A 5,978-nucleotide genomic window follows, 5' to 3' on the forward strand; every position below is an offset into this window, starting at 1 on the left:
CATTGATGCGGACTAGCTGCTGCGGACTGCGGGAAAAGTGCTTCCCTTCTCCCTATCAGTGCAGGATAGAGAGAAGGGACAGCACTTTCCCTAGTGATAGTAAAAGAAATTCATACTTACCGCCCGTTGTCTTTATGACGCGTCCCTCCTTCGGCATCCAGCCCGACCTCCCTGGATGACGCGCCAGTCCATGTGACCGCTGCAGCCTGTGCTTGGCCTGTGATTGGCTGCAGCCGTCACTTAGACTGAAACGTCATCCTGGGAGGCCGGACTGGAGACAGACGCAGGGAGTTCTCGGTAAGTATGAACTTATATGTTTTTTTACAGATACATGTATATTGAGATCGGTAGTCACTGTCCCGGGTGCAGAAACAGTTACTGCCGATCGCTTAACTCTTTCAGCACCCTGGACAGTGACTATTTACAGACGTCTCCTAGCAACGCTCCCGTCATTACGGGAGACCCATTGACTTCTTCAGTCTGGCTGTAGACCTAGAAATACATAGGTCCAGCCAGAATGAAGAAATGTCATGGTAGTAAAACCAATACGCTCCGCAGCACACATAAGATCTGCGGACTTCATTGCGGAATTTTGACTCTCCATTGAAGTCAATGGAGAAATTCCGCCATGAGTCCGCCACTGCTCCGCAACAGACAGAGCATGCTGCGGACACCAAATTCCGCTCCGCAGCCTATGCTCCGCAGCGGAATTTTACGCCTCGTCTAAACGAACACTGCTAAATTAAAGTGTAAGTCAATGGACAAACGGCACCGCTGCGGATTAACGCTGCGGAGTGTCCGCAGCGGAATTTTAGTGAAATTCCGCCACGTGTGAACCCAGCCTAATACTGCACCTATATACAAGAATATAACTACTGTAATACTACCCCCTATATACAAGAATATAACTACTATAATACTGCCCCCTATATACAAGAGTATAACTACTATAATACTGCCCCTATATACAAGAATATAACTACTATAATACTACCCCCTATATGCAAGAATATAACTACTATAATACTGCCCCCTATGTACAAGAATATACCTACTATAATACTGCCCCTATATACAAGAATATAACTACTATAATACTGCCGCCTTATGTACAAGAATATAACTACTATAATACTGCACCTATATACAAGAATATAACTACTGTAATACTACCCCCTATATACAAGAATATAACTACTATAATACTGCCCCCTATATACAAGTATATAACTACTATAATACTGCCCCTATATACAAGAATATAACTACTGTAATACTACCCCCTATATACAAGAATATAACTACTATAATACTGCCCCCTATGTACAAGAATATACCTACTATAATACTGCCCCTATATACAAGAATATAACTACTGTAATACTGCTCCTATATACAAGAATATAACTACTATAATACTACCCCTATATACAAGAATATAACTACTATAATACTGCTCCTATATACAAGAATATAACTACTATAGTACTGCCCCCTATATACAAGAATATAACTACTATAATACTGCTCCTATATACAAGAATATAACTACTATAATACTGCCCCTTATATACAAGAATATAACTGCTATAATACTGCCCCTATATACAAGAATATAACTACTATAATACTGCCCCCTATATACAAGAATATAACTACTATAATACTGCCCCCTATATACAAGAATATAACTACTATAATACTGCCCCCTATATACAAGAATATAACTACTATAATACTGCCCCTATATACAAGAATATAACTACTATAATACTGCCCCCTATATACAAGAATATAACTACTATAATACTGCCCCCTATATACAAGAATATAACTACTATAATACTGCCCCTATATACAAGAATATAACTACTATAATACTGCCCCCTATATACAAGAATATAACTACTATAATACTGCCACCTATATACAAGAATATAACTACTATAATACTACCCCCTATATACAAGAATATAACTATTATAATACTGCCCCTATATACTAGAATATAACTACTAGAATACTGCTCCTATATACAAGAATATAACTACTATAATACTGCTCCTATATACAAGAATATAACTACTATAATACTGCTCCTATATATAAGAATATAACTACTATAATACTGCTCCTATATACAAGAATATAACTACTATAATACTGCCCCCTATATACAAGAATATAACTACTATAATACTGCTCCTATATACAAGAATATCACTACTATAATACGGCCCCCTATATACAAGAATATAACTACTATAATACTGCCCCTATATACAAGAATATAACTACTATAATACTGCCCCTATATACAAGAATATAACTACTATAATACTGCCCCCTATATACAAGAATATAACTACTATAATACTGCCCCTATATACAAGAATATAACTACTATAATACTGCCCCCTATATACAAGAATATAACTACTATAATACTGTCCCCTATATACAAGAATATAACTACTATAATACTGCCCCTATATACAAGAATATAACTACTATAATACTGCCCCTTATATACAAGAATATAACTATTATAATACTGCCCCTATATACTAGAATATAACTACTATAATACTGCCACCTATATACAAGAATATAACTATTATAGTACTGCCCCTATATACTAGAATATAACTACTATAATACTGCTCCTATATACAAGAATATAACTACTATAATACTGCTCCTATATACAAGAATATAACTACTATAATACTGCCTCCTATATACAAGAATATAACTACTATAATACTACCTCCTATATACAAGAATATAACTATTATAATACTGCCCCTATATACTAGAATATAACTACTATAATACTGCTCCTATATACAAGAATATTACTACTATAATACTGCTCCTATATAGAAGAATATAACTTCTATAATACTGCTCCTATATATAAGAATATAACTACTATAATACTGCTCCTATATACAAGAATATAACTACTATAATACTGCCCCTATATACAAGAATATAACTACTATAATACTGCCGCCTTATGTACAAGAATATAACTACTATAATACTGCACCTATATACAAGAATATAACTACTATAATACTGCCCCCTATATACAAGTATATAACTACTATAATACTGCCCCTATATACAAGAATATAACTACTGTAATACTACCCCCTATATACAAGAATATAACTACTATAATACTGCCCCCTATGTACAAGAATATACCTACTATAATACTGCCCCTATATACAAGAATATAACTACTGTAATACTGCTCCTATATACAAGAATATAACTACTATAATACTACCCCTATATACAAGAATATAACTACTATAATACTGCTCCTATATACAAGAATATAACTACTATAGTACTGCCCCTATATACAAGAATATAACTGCTATAATACTGCCCCTATATACAAGAATATAACTACTATAATACTGCCCCCTATATACAAGAATATAACTACTATAATACTGCCCCCTATATACAAGAATATAACTACTATAATACTGCCCCCTATATACAAGAATATAACTACTATAATACTGCCCCTATATACAAGAATATAACTACTATAATACTGCCCCCTATATACAAGAATATAACTACTATAATACTGCCCCCTATATACAAGAATATAACTACTATTAGGGCATGACCACACATGGCGGAATTCCTCCGCAACTGTCCGCATCAATGCCGCACCTAATCCGGGTTGCGGATTACGGCTGCGGATCTGCACAAAATGTGCAGAAAATTGATGCGGACTGGCCGCTGCGGACTGCAGGAAAAGTGCTTCCCTTCTCCCTATCAGTGCAGGATAGAGAGAAGGGACAGCACTTTCCCTAGTGAAAGTAAAAGAAATTCATACTTACCGCCCGTTGTCTTTATGACGCGTCCCTCCTTCGGCATCCAGCCCGACCTCCCTGGATGACGCGCCAGTCCATGTGACCGCTGCAGCCTGTGCTTGGCCTGTGATTGGCTGCAGCCGTCACTTACACTGAAACGTCATCCTGGGAGGCCGGACTGGAGACAGAAACAGGGAGTTCTCGGTAAGTACGAACTTCATTTTTTTTTACAGATACATGTATATTGGGATCGGTAGTCACTGTCCCGGGTGCAGAAACAGTTACTGCCGATCGCTTAACTCTTTCAGCACCCTGGACAGTGACTATTTACTGACGTCTCCTAGCAACGCTCCCGTCATTACGGGAGCCCCATTGACTTCCTCAGTCTGGCTGTAGACCTAGAAATACATAGGTCCAGCCAGAATGAAGAAATGTCAAGTAAAAAAAGCAAGACGCATCCGCAGCACACATGACATGTGCATGACAGCTGCGGACTTCATTGCGGAACTTTGAATCTCCATTGAAGTCAATGGAGAAATTCCGCCATGAGTCCGCCACTGCTCCGCAACAGACAGAGCATGCTGCGGACACCAAATTCCGCTCCGCAGCCTATGCTCCGCAGCGGAATTGTACGCATCGTGTAAACGAACACTGCTAAATTAAAGTGAAAGTCAATGTAGAAACGGCTCCGCTGCGGATTAACGCTGCGGAGTGTCCGCAGCGGAATTTAAGTGCAATTCCGCCATGTGTGAACCCGCCCTAATACTGCCCCTATATACAAGAATATAACTACTATAATACTTCCCCCTATATACAAGAATATAACTACTATAATACTGCCACCTATATACAAGAATATAACTACTATAATACTACCCCCTATATACAAGAATATAACTATTATAATACTGCCCCTATATACAAGAATATAACTACTATAATACTGCTCCTATATACAAGAATATAACTACTATAATACTGCTCCTATATACAAGAATATAACCACTATAATACTGCTCCTATATATAAGAATATAACTACTATAATACTGCTCCTATATACAAGACTATAACTACTATAATACTGCCCCCTATATACAAGAATATAACTACTATAATACTGCTCCTATATACAAGAATATCACTACTATAATACGGCCCCCTATATACAAGAATATAACTACTATAATACTGCCCCTATATACAAGAATATAACTACTATAATACTGCCCCCTATATACAAGAATATAACTACTATAATACTGCTCCTATATACAAGAATATCACTACTATAATACGGCCCCCTATATACAAGAATATAACTACTATAATACTGCCCCTATATACAAGAATATAACTACTATAATACTGCCCCTATATACAAGAATATAACTACTATAATACTGCCCCCTATATACAAGAATATAACTACTATAATACTGCCCCTATATACAAGAATATAACTACTATAATACTGCCCCCTATATACAAGAATATAACTACTATAATACTGCCCCCTATATACAAGAATATAACTACTATAATACTGCCCCTATATACAAGAATATAACTACTATAATACTGCCCCCTATATACAAGAATATAACTATTATAATACTGCCCCTTTATACTAGAATATAACTACTATAATACTGCCACATATACAAGAATATAACTACTATAATACTACCCCCTATATACAAGAATATAACTATTATAATACTGCCCCTATATACTAGAATATAACTACTATAATACTGCTCCTATATACAAGAATATAACTACTATAATACTGCTCCTATATACAAGAATATAACTACTATAATACTGCCACCTATATACAAGAATATAACTACTATAATACTACCCCCTATATACAAGAATATAACTATTATAATACTGCCCCTATATACAAGAATATAACTACTATAATACTGCCCCTATATACTAGAATATAACTACTATAATACTGCTCCTATATACAAGAATATAACTACTATAATACTGCTCCTATATACAAGAATATAACTACTATAATACTGCTCCTATATATAAGAATATAACTACTATAATACTGCTCCTATATACAAGAATATAACTACTATAATACTGCCCCTACATACAAGATTAT

This window comes from Rhinoderma darwinii, chromosome 3 (genome assembly GCF_050947455.1).
Source record: "Rhinoderma darwinii isolate aRhiDar2 chromosome 3, aRhiDar2.hap1, whole genome shotgun sequence".
Taxonomy (NCBI): domain Eukaryota; kingdom Metazoa; phylum Chordata; class Amphibia; order Anura; family Rhinodermatidae; genus Rhinoderma; species Rhinoderma darwinii.